Source organism: Alligator sinensis, unplaced genomic scaffold (genome assembly GCF_000455745.1).
Source record: "Alligator sinensis unplaced genomic scaffold, ASM45574v1 scaffold600_1, whole genome shotgun sequence".
Classification (NCBI taxonomy): Eukaryota; Metazoa; Chordata; order Crocodylia; family Alligatoridae; genus Alligator; species Alligator sinensis.
This window is the reverse complement of record NW_005841859.1, coordinates 19,186-31,726: the sequence shown is the minus strand read 5'-3', so window position 1 is coordinate 31,726 and position 12,541 is coordinate 19,186.

Genomic DNA, 12,541 nt, shown 5'->3' with positions numbered 1-12,541 from the left:
GTTGTCTGAGTAAAGCACAAAATATACAAGTCCAGATAAATTAATTTCTTATAGAAAAGTTTCTTACCAAAGGTGTCAATTACTATGAATATTTTTCTAATACAATGGACAACGTGATACTTTTCTAACAGAAATTCAGCCTGCCTTGAATTCCTACCTCCTTCTGAAAAAAAAGGATGACCAAATTAACTGGTATGCTCCACAGCCCTCAGGAATATCATGTGTGTACTAATGGAATCAGAACTCATGGTAGAGGTGATCTCTTTTATTAGACCAACTAGCCTTTTTTTTTTTTTTTTTTAATTCTTTAATTGCAAGCTTTTAGGCACAAGCACCCTTATTCAGGTATACTAAGATATACTTTATGCTACTGCTACTAATGCTAGCAATTTCTTTTTCAAGCCTTCTTTGCTCTTTCTAATGTTCTAAGATATTCTCTTTCATATGTATGCAGAGGAAGAGCACAAAGATAACATGGCATTTCAATTATTCTTCCACCTGTCTATCTACATGGTATAAAAAATAGCATTACTCCTGTTTCGAAGACTCAGATAAAATAATTTTGCCAACATGTTCCAGATTTTAAGCCTTCCACTGACTGAACAGCCTGAGGATAACTTAGAACCTAAAATTTTATACTGCTTTAATATGTTGATTTTTTTTTTTTTTAAATGTTGAAGTGCCACTGGACACTTTTAGATTTTATGGGCCAGATTTTCAGCTGAATTTAATCATTTCGGCCAGACTTACACTGATTTATCTCAGTAAAGGATCTGGCATATTTGAACAAGAGGAAAAATCACCTTAAATTATGCTGGATATTTAACTTATTGTTCTCCCAAGTCTCAGTCCATTTTGAAAATTATCATTTCAGAAGTACTTCTGGATTCAAATAAAGAAAATTAACCTGTTCAGTAGCTATATTTTAGTACAGCAGTTCATTCACTACACAGAGATTTTTACACCTCTACCTACCAGTAATGGAAGAAGATACTTTATATGTATTGTCATGAATTGTGAAGAACTTTCAAATGCCATGTAAAATTTCAGTCACATGATAAAATGGATGCTGAACAAAATAATGATTTTCCCCCTCTCTTTTAAAGTGCTGTCTGTTTTTCAGGTAACTTTTTGTGAAAGCATATAAGAAAGCTCTGACATACCACCGTATGGTTATATTTCTTACTCCTAGCCAGACCATGAACACAGCAGTGTTTTAAATCAGTTTGACTTTATAAACAATATATTTAGCAAGTTCAATCAAATTTGACTTACGGCTACCATTAAATCATATAAAAAGAATTAATCAGGTTAGCTGAAAAGCTTCAGTTCTGAGATCTCAAGTCTTTTTTGCTGTTGAACACATTGAAACAGAAATCTAAGAACAACACTGTTGTTTCAGTGTTAAACTAGAACACTTATAAGGCCCAAAGTTATACACTTGTGCTTTAGATCTGACATAGACACAATCAAGTTAAAGTGAAGGCATCAACAGTTTTTTCGAGCAGATGGAGAGCTGATAATAACTCAGTTTTCAAGATATTAAGAGGCAGCTTATTGGAACATATCCACTGCTGAATCTCTATCAAAACACTCTTGAAGTGCAGAAATAGGATTTGTCAAGGCATTATCAGCATAAAGTAGCAATAAATCTGTATGTTGTCTGCATAACAATGATATTTAAAGCCATTTTAGGTATTAATGTCAATCAGTGTAACCACAGACAGAGAGATAGAGATGCAGAAGTAAATTTTCAAGGCAGTATGTAGGAGGAATTCACACAAATCCTGTTAATAACAAGAAGAAGGATTTGTATGCTTATCTTCTGTACAGTACATGCCCCTCTAATTTAGCTTACAGTATATGCAGATGTAGAGAGTATTATATTTGAGCAAAACTGTGAACAAAAACAGGAGACAAGTGAGGAAAAATTCCTTTGAAGTATACCATAAAGCCTTCAGAAAAGATGATGGAACTCCAGAATGTGAGTGCAAATACTGAAGTGAATAATGAGATACTGTACAGAGAGACAGAGCACAATAGCAACAACAAAAATTCATACTGGATAGATTGAGGTAACAGACAGTAAGCAGCACCTAAAATTCTCATAAAATACTGATGAGAGGAAAAGTTATTTCTAAATAAGAACTTAAGAATTATTATTTTTATTAAAACTCAGTTGGGGTAAATGTTGGTTTAGCTTCAACTAAAATTGGCTTAACCTGTGCAAGTAATTTAAATAGTAGGAAGGGCTACTATATGTATACAAAAGTAAGAGTGCTATAGCATGAATAGGACTTGAACAGAAATGGATCCCACTATATCCACATTCACCTGGCGTGCCTATAGGCTACATGTTGCAGCACCACTACCTGTTTCTGTGCTTAATCCTCAGAGTTTGGGGGAAGATGAATGAACTGACAGTTATAAAATTTCTTCTCCTTTATGCAAAGTAGTGTAAATGGAGGCTTTGTATCATTTTTGTAGTATATTTAGTCTGTAAAATTCATTATTGATTCCCTTGATTAGGCATCAAATACAGCAGATCTATGACTGTCCCTCAGTTCAGGTGAAGTGTTTTCCCTTATTTCCTTAATCTCTAAGCTAGGGAAAGGAATTACACATAAACTAGTATAAGTGATTGGAAACCAGTTCAAATATGTAACACAACAGAAGTTCAGTGCACATAAAGAACTTTTAAAATGGCCAAAACCAGGTTAAGATAAACCTGGATGGATGTACTATTAGTCTTGACTGATTTGGGTGTCAAGTGGGATCCATTTCGATTCAAGTCCTATTTATGCTATAACACTCTTACTTTTGTCATTCATATACTAGCCCTTGCAACTATTTAAATTACTTGCACATGTTAAGCCAATTTTAGTTGAAGCTAAATCCACATTTACCACAACCAAGTTTTAATAAAAATACTAATTCTTAAGTTCTTATTTAGAAATAACTTTTCCTCTCATCAGTATTTTATGAGAATGAGTACTAAACGGGTACTTTGTGTCGGTCTTTCACCAGACCCATGGGACGACCCTGCCCATTATGGGACAGGGAGGCCCAGGTGAGGGAGATTCCTTCCCCTCCATCAATGCTGACCTCATGAAGGAATAGCTTGAGAGGCTGGACACCTTTAAGTCAGCTGGCCCTGACAATCTACACCCCAGGGTACTCAAGGAACTAGCTAGCATCATAGCTCAGCCCCTGGCATGGATTTTTGAGAACTCCTGGTGCTCTGGTGAAGTGCCCAAAGATTGGAAGAAGGCCAGTGTGGTACCTATCTTCAAGAAAGGGAGGAAAGTGGATCCGGCAAACTACAGGCCCATCAGCCTGACCTCTATCCTCGGGAAGGTCTTAGAAAAGATTATCCAAGAGGCCATTCTTAATGGACTGCCTGATGGCAATATCCTGAGGTATAGCCAGCACAGGTTTCTTGTGGGTAGGTGTTGCTTGATCAATCTTATTTCCTTTTAAGACCAGGTGACCTATCACCTGGCCAAGGGAGAGGAGATTGATGTAGTATATCTTGACTTCTAAAAAAGCCTTCAATCTGGTATCCCATGATGACCTCTTGGCAAAACTGGCCAACTGTGGCCTCAGGTCCACCATGATCCATTGGCTGGGGAATTGGCTCCACGGACCCAGACGGTGGTGACTGATGGAAGTCAATCATCATGGTGCCCTGTGATCAGTGGGGTCTCTCAAGGCTCTGTCCTTGGATCTATATTGTTCAACATCTTCATTCATGATGTAGACATTGGAGTCAGAAGTGGACTGGCCAAGTTCACCGATGACACAAAACTTTGGGGTAAAGCATCCACACCTGAGGACAGGAGGGCGATCCAGGCTGACCTTGACAGGCTCAGGAAATTGGTGGACCAACACCAGCCTGATGGTGTTTAACACCAAAAAATGCAAGGTTCTCCACCTTGGGAAGAAAAACCTGCAGCATCCTTATAGGCGCGGCAATGCTTTGCTGGCTAGCACTATGCATGAAAGGGACTTGGGGGTCATGATTGACCACAGGATGAACATCAGCCTTCAATGTTATTCTGCAGCTAGTAAAGCATGCAAAATGCTGGCTTGCATCCATAGATGCTTCTCAAGCAAATCCCAGGACATCATTCTTCCATTGTAATCAGCTTTGGTGAGGCGGCAGCTGGAGTACTGTGTCACGTTTTGGGATACAGAATTCAAAAAGGACGTGGAGAAGCTTGGGAGAGTCCAGAGAAGAGCCATGAGCATGATCAGAGGTCAGGAAAACAGACCTTACGATGACAGGCTGAGAGCTATGGGACTCTTCAGCTTGGAAAAGTGCAGGCTCAGGGGTGATCTGATGGCCATCTACAAGTTTATCAGGGGTGTTCACCAGGATCTGGGGGAATGTTGGTTCATCAGAGTGCCCCAAGGGATGACAAGGTTGAATGGTTATAAATTCCTGAAAGACTGTTTCAGGCTGGACATAAGGAAGAATTTCTTTACTGTCTGAGCCCCCAAGGTCTGGAATAGCCTGCCATCAGAGTTGGTTCAAGCACCTACTTTGAACACCTTCAAGAGAAATGTGGATGTTTATCTTGCTGGGATCCTATGACCTCAGCTGTCTTTCTGCCCCTGGGCCAGGGGGCTGGATTCTATGATCTTCTGAGGTCCCTTCCAGCCCTAATGTCTATGAAATCTATAGAGTCTATTTAAGTTAAATGGGTTTACTGAACCTATGTCCAAATTCCCACCCAGATTCATGTTAACTCATAGCTGCTCCAGCCTTCCAGGATGCTTTGCACCTCCACTGAAAGCCCCCCATCACAAGCTGGGTGCACTGGCCTTTGCCCAAGCTGTCTGCTCCAGTCAAGCAGGGAGGCAGGCTCTAGCACCCCCTGGCTTCTGGCTGGGGTGACTGCAGGCATGTGGCTGCATTTCTGGAACCCCAAGTGAACGTCTGTTCACTTGAGGTTCCAGAAATCTATGCAGAGATTGAATTGATTCAGCCTTGGGTGTTTGACTGTTTGTATTTAGCCTAAAACATGATTTTTGTAACTGGGCTGAAACTTAACTTTTAACTAATAGAAACATATATGGACACTCCCTCCCTTTTTTGTGCTATAGAATCAAAACTTAAATCAGTTTATCTCAGGAGCAATATCATCATAGATATTTAATTAATATCTAATTCAAGATGTGCACAGTTTCAGAGATGGATATTACCAGTTGTGCGTATAGAGTAGTGAATTCCCTTATACTTTTTTTTCTCTTGATTCCATCTGCCTATTTAACCATCCTCTAACCAGAGTATCCAGCTTAATCTCACTGGTTAGAAATCCTTGTTTCTAGCTCCTTTATTCCTTGTCATCTGGCTTTTCTCTCTTCTCCCTATTGAAAGTGCCTTGCCCAAAGTCCCTAATTGAACATATTCTATATTATATAACACAACACAGTCTTGGGTAAGAATACCTTCCTGGTGACAGGAATGGGACAACAATCTGGTAATATGTTACAGTTTGAAAACTAAATCAGTGAGATCAATTAGCTTATCATGGCATAGTCTGTAGTTCTATGCATAAATCCTGTTAACATGCATATTTCTTGCTCTGTGCTGGACAGAGAACACATTACTTTTTAATTTCCATTCTTTACTTTCATTTCCTTGAAAATTTCCAGATTTTTTTTTCCCCTGGGAACTTGTTCATAATTAGTTTGGAGATTTTTCATTGTGATTTGTGTAGGAATGGTTCTGGGGACATTGGGAAGAAAACATAGGCAACAATCATAGTTAATATGTGTCCTCAGTCTACCTGACAAGAACAGTGTTATCTGGCCTCTCTTCTTGCCACATACATGAAATAATGCCACATACATGAAATAATGGCCACAAGCTAGCAGAGAGCAGATTTTGATTGGACATTAGGAAGAACTTCTTCACAGTTAGAGTGGCCAAGGTCTGGAACGGGCTCCCAAGGGAGGAGGTGCTCTCCCCTACCCTGGGGGTCTTCAAGAGGAGGTTAGATAAGCATCTAGCAGGAGTTGGTATATTGATCGAGCTGGGGTCATCTAGACCCAGCCCTCTTTCCTGCCTATGTAGGGGGTCGAACTCGATGATCTATTGAGGTCCCTTCCGACCCTAACATCTATGAATCTATGAAAATAAGGCTGAATGCTGATATTCATAACTGGGAATAAATTCCAGAGCCTCAGTGGAGGTCTTAATAGACTACAGGGGACAGCATAGTACACATGATTTTCTTTTTCCAGAGTCATTTTAGATTATACTTATTTAATCTATTTGAGTTGCAAACGTTAATTATGCGATCATAGGAAAGTAGGGCTGGAAGGACTTCAGAAGGTCATCTAGTCAAAACCCACATTGAAACCAGAATCATCCCAGTCAAGTGTTCAGCTAACCTGCTTTTTATAGTTTCCAAGGGTAGAGATCCCACAACTTCTCTAGGTAGCCTGTTACACCTATCATAATCAGAAAGTTACTCCTATGCTTCAGTCTAAATTTCCCCTGCTACACCTTGGGGTCATTACTCCTAGTTCTGTCTCCTACAGCCACAAAGAAAAGCCCATAGCCATCCTCTCTATTATAATTCTTCATGTATTTGAAGACTGTTTCCAAATGCACCCCTCGCCCTTCTCTTCTCCAGACTCAATAATCCTAATCCTTTCAGCCTCTCCTCATAAATTTTATTTTCCTGGCCCCTGATAATTTTTGCATTGTACTGTTGCCAAACTGTGCACATCCTTCCTACAGTATGGGGCCCAAAACTTGGCCCAGAACTCCAGGTTAGGCCTCACTAGTACTGAATACAGTGGAAGCATCACCTCCTTTGATTTGCAAGTGGCAATCTTATTAATATAACCCAGTGGCCGCATCTACACAAGATGCTTACTGTGCAGTAGTTCATTACAACTGCACAGTAGCTCATTATTACTGTGCAGTAGTGTGACAGGGCATGAACCATGATGCAACCCTACTGTGCAGTAGTAACAAGCTACTGTGTACTTGTAATGAACTAGTAGTGTTGTAGGAGTAGTGTACTCATGTACATACAGCCAGTATGTTGTTGGCTTTTTTGCAACAAGAGCAGTTTTGGCTCATATTCAGTTTATGGTCACTCTAACCTCCAGGTCCTTCTCTGTGGTACTGCAGCCTAGCCAGTCATTCCCGACTCTTTTTTGTGCATGCAGTTATTCTGTCCCAAGTGCAGGACTTTGCAGTTGTCCTTTTTGAATCTCATCTGATTGTTTGTGGACCATTTCCCCAGTCTACCTAGGTCATTCTGGATCTTAGCCCTGCCCTTCAGAGTGTCTGAAGTCCATCCAACTAGGTGTCATCAGGAAATTTGCTAAGTGTGCACTCAACCCCATCATGTAAATCATTAATGAATATGTCAAACAATATCAGACCCAGGACAGAACCCTTGGTAACTCCACTTGATACCTCCCTACAACTAGACATCCAACCAGCTATGTATCTACCTTACAGCACTTTCATCTAGTCTATATTTCTTTAGCTTGTTACAGTAAATGTTGTAGAAAGACAGTGTCAAAAGTCTTGCTAAAGTCAAGGTATACTACGTCCACTACTCTTCCCTCATACAAAGATTCTGTCACTTTATCATAGAAGAAAATCTGATTAGTGAATCTATACCGGAAGTTCCTGATCACCTTGTTATCCCCTAGGTGTTTCACGGTATCTTTGTTGAAGACCTTGCTCCATTATTTGTCCAGGTATAGAAGTCAGGCTGAATGGTATGTATCCTCCAGCCCTTCTTTCCTTTCTTAATGATAGGCACTATATTTGCCCTTTTTAGTCATCCAGGACTACACCTGACCTCCAGGAGATCTCAAAAAAGGAATAGCCAAGATAGCCAATGGCTCCAAAACTACCTCAGTCAATTCCTTCAGTAGCCTAGGATACATCCCATTTGGCCCTAACAACTTGAAAACATCTAGTTTATTTAAGCAACCCATAACCTGTTACTGTAGGCTGTATGGTTCCTTCCCTATCTCTGTTGCAAACTTCACTCATCATCTGGTAGCTGCTCCTATTTGCAAAAATTGAAGTAAAAAAATATTTCAGCGTTTCAGCTGTCTTCACATCATCTGTGACTATATTGCCTTCTGCATTCTGTAGGGGACCTATGGCATCATTGGTCTTTCTCTTATTTTTGACATACCTATGAAATCCCTTTTTATTGGCTTTTATGTCCCTTGTCAACTGTATCTCAAATTGTGCCTCACCCTTCCTAATTGTCTTCCTGCATACTCTTCTGTAGTACTATGATCAAGTTTTCATTTTTTGTAAGATTCCTCTATGAGTTTCTCCTCCTTGAAGAGAATCTTGTATAGCCAGGCTGCTCTCCTCTTGCACTTCCCATTCTTCTATAAAATCATGATAGCTTACTCCTATACCCTTAAGAGAGCCTCCTTAAAGTACAGCCATGGCTCCTGGACTCCTTTTCCCCTCAGATTTGCCTCTCAAGGGATCCTGCCCACCAGTTCACTGAGTTTGTTAAAGTTTGCTTTTCTCAAATCCATTGTCCTGTTATTTTTGTGTTGTCTTCCCTTCCTCCCCTTAGGATCTTGAACTGTATTATGTTGTGTAAGTGTCACCCAAGTCAAGAAGAGCTTAATTCCTTATTGGCCTCTTTACTGTATGAATCAAAAAGTTATTCCCAACACAATACAGGAACTTGCTGAACTGCTTGTGCACTGCTGTGTTTCCCTCCTAAAAGATGTCACAATAATTAAATTCCCCCATGTGAATCAAGCCCTGCAATTTGGGGAAACTTCTGTCACTTGTTTAAAGAAGACCTCATCTACCTCCCCCTCTTGGTTTGGAGGCCCATAGCAGATGCCCACCATGACATCCCCCTTGCTTCTCTCTCCTCTGACCTTTCCTGAGAGGTTTTCAACAAGATTACTTTCCACTTTTTACTGCATTTCAGAACATGTGTACATTGCCTTTATATATAGGGCAACACCTTCTCCCCTTTCCCCTGCCTATCCTTCCTGGACAAACTAGATGCATACATAGCATCGCCCTAATCATGTAAATTAACCTACCATGTCTCCATAATCCCAATTATATTATAACTCTTTGCTTGCACTGAAACCTCTAGTTCTTCATGCTTGTTTCCTCTTACTAATATTTTATCCAGGTCTTCAAATTCTTTACTTACCTCTAGGATTTTGTCCACATCCTCTAGTGAACCTGGTTTAAAGCCCTCTTCACTAGGCTAGCAAGCCTATAGACAAAGGAAATCTTCCCTCTCTTCATCAGGTGGACCTCATCTCTTCCCAGCAGTCCATCTTCCTGAAACACTGTCTCATGGTCAAAGAGGTCAAAGCCCGGCTGATGACCCCATCTGTGTAGCTATATGATGATCTCTGTAATGTGAATGCCTCTCACTATGCCTTTACCCTTAAGTGGAAGGATAGGTGAGAACATCACCTGGGACCTCTTCCCCTCACCTTTGCACCCAGAGCCATATAGTCATTTTTGATCTGCTTAAAAATCACTCCTTGTAGTATTGTTAGTGTCCAAATGGATGAGCAGCATGAGATGGTAGTTAGAGTTGGGGCAACCTTTATGTGATATCTCAGATGCAGGTTCCTGGCAGGAAGCTGACCTCCCAAGCCAAAAGTTCTGGCCAGCAGATGGTTGACTCTGTTCTGTGAAGGAGCGAGTCACCAATCACCACCACCCATCACTTTTTCTTGATAGCAGTGGTCTTGATTCTCCCTCCCTTAGGGGCACATAGCTTAGTGATTATTATTACTATTATTATTAATTTTACTGTTTTGAGGGTATTTGGAAAAACATGACTGGCAAAACAATTTCTAAATTATTATTAGTTAACAGTTTGTATTTTGGATCTGGCACTTAAACATTTTTGTCCAACTAAAAAACTGTGCTCCACCTATGACCTGTGGACCAGATCCAACCCAGGAGGCCCTGTCATTGAGCCCATGTGTCTCCCCAGGGGTTCATAAATGTTGCTGCATTGGACAGCAGTGGCAGGATTAATTTCCAGACCTTTGGGGATCCCCACAGGATGGATTACATGGCCCTGGACATTAAATTACACTGGAACACATGATCACTCTGGAGCTGGGTCAAGCGGTATATGGTTAGGCTAGAGTAGTGCTGGATGTAGCACAGGAGTTCAGTTGCACATGGGGCAAATCCAGTGTGCCAGAGCTGTAACAGGAAGGCAGAGGCTCCTGTTATTTTAAGGGAGAGCACAACATGCCAAGCTTGCTGTGTAAGACAGGTAGCTGGGTGAAGAGCAGCTGCTGGAAAGTAAGCAGGCCAGGGGCAGCAAGTATAAAAGCTACCTCTGAGGTATGACTATCCAGGAGCTAGCTGAACTACACTAAGCAGATAAGAGGCAGACATCCAGGAAGCTCTGAAATAAAGGTTACAAACAGCTGGGCTCAGGTGCAGCACAGAATGGCAGGCAGGCCACCAAGCCAAAGCAGAAACCCCTATGTGGGAAGGCGGTGGTGCTTTGGGGCACAGAAGACAAGTGCCTGAGAGCAAGCAGGGAGTCTGATCTTGCAGGATGCAGGGAGAGGAGCTCCTGAGGGAGATGGCTTCAGAAGATGAACTGACTAGTGTCCAGCCTCTCTCAGAGAGCTGAATGGACAGAGCTAAGGGGGACATATAACTTACAAGAAGGTAATGACCCATAATGGGGGGAAAATCTTAGTTGAAATAGTTTTCTTGTATTTATATTTTGATGAAGCTAGATGCTGGGAGGACTGGATATGCCTAAAAGGGTGGAGAGGAGACCACAGGGGTGCTTAAGGGACACCTAATATGGAGATCTTCCATGGTCTAGCACCCAGTGGGCTGTGTGGAGCAGAAGCCCAAACAGTTTGGAGGATGGATATAGCATCCCTGCAGAGTCAGGGACTGAGGGGACTGAGCCCAGTTAAAGTGCCAGGGTCTGACAAAATAAGAGTAACCTTGCCTGGACTAGAGGGGCTGAGTCAGACAATAAACAGCCTTGACCTGGGCAAGGGATGCCAGGGGGGCTAGGACCAGTTACAAACAGCCTCACCTGGGTTAGGGACACCAGCTGGATGGGATAAATTGTGAGCTGCCTTTCTCAGGGGACTGGGACAAAATCTGAGACAGGGCCAGGGCCCAGAGACCTGAGACCAAGACAGGACCAGGGGCCCAGAGGCATAGAGAGGACAGGTGCCAAGATAGCTGGACCCAAAAACAATGGTGGGCTAAAGCCAAGAGGGTTGAGGTTCCTACCAAGGCAGAGACCATTGACAAAATAACATCTGCAAGGCATGGGCATAGCTACAAGAGAGAACAGAGGCCACAAATATCCCATACGGCAACTAGTGCCCTGAGGCACTGCCAGGGCACTGCCAGGAGGGTCACAACTTAATGTGTGAAGGGAAGGATTGTGTTCAGTTACATACAAGAGGGACCCACTAGCCAAAGTGAACTGGAGTTTACTCTGGGACCCTGGGCCAGCCTTCCTTTAACACTAAAATAATTCCATCAAGGTTTGGCAGGAGTGGGAAAAAGGGAGGGAACTCTGAGGACCTGGAGTGGGGCAGGAGTTGAATGGCCTCCAGGGGCATCACAGTCACCCCTGGGCTGAGATTCTGTTACAGATCACATCCACAGCCCAACCTCATGCATTGATCCCATGCTGTATCAGGCCTGCAGGCCAAAACTATGTACAGTATCAGGCCCATGGACTGCCATGTGCTGGGGTGGCCAGGACTGGGTCTGCACCTCTCACTCAAACCAAAGGGCCAGAAGGTTGGGCAAAACTATGTTTGTACTAGGCATAACGTAAATATGTTCTATCTTTAAAAGAGGAATTCCTTTAGAACTAATAAGATTCTTCAGATGTTTCAGTGAGTCAAGGTCTTGCCAAGTACAGGAATTACTTTACCAAGGTATGTGTAATCAAGAGGAGTATCTGGAATGGCAGGTAATTTCTCTGTCATTAAGATGAAGGCAGAAGTAATTTTGTCCTGTAGACAAGTTGTAGACAAGTTTTAGCTTTATCAGCTTTCCAGAATAGCTGACTTTTATTATAAGTTTGGGATAAACATGAAGGTGCCAATACATACCTTATTTTTTTAGCAAAAAGGCTCCAATTCCAGCTAGAGAAGGGCATAAATGATCCTTCAGAATGAAAGATCCTGAATTTTGATGTAATTAAGTGAGAGGAGGGTAAAATTAAATAATCTTTTTTTGGTTTAACACAGGCAAGTGACCACAGACAGTATTTACAGGAGTTATGACAAAGTCTAAACCATAAACCTACCATGCTAGGCTTTAATCTTGACTGCTGGTCAAAAGTTTTTTTAAAGAATAAGGCTTTTCTCTCATTCTTACCTTCTATTTAAGAAGATTAATTGGTTCATTGTTTATAAATATGTATTAATCTATAGAGTGCCATATTTGTCATATTCACATATCCGTTTTCTGTATGGTCCTGGGACGCTGACCAAGAGTGATTATTTGAGGTAGGTGATTAGGACAGAAAGAGTG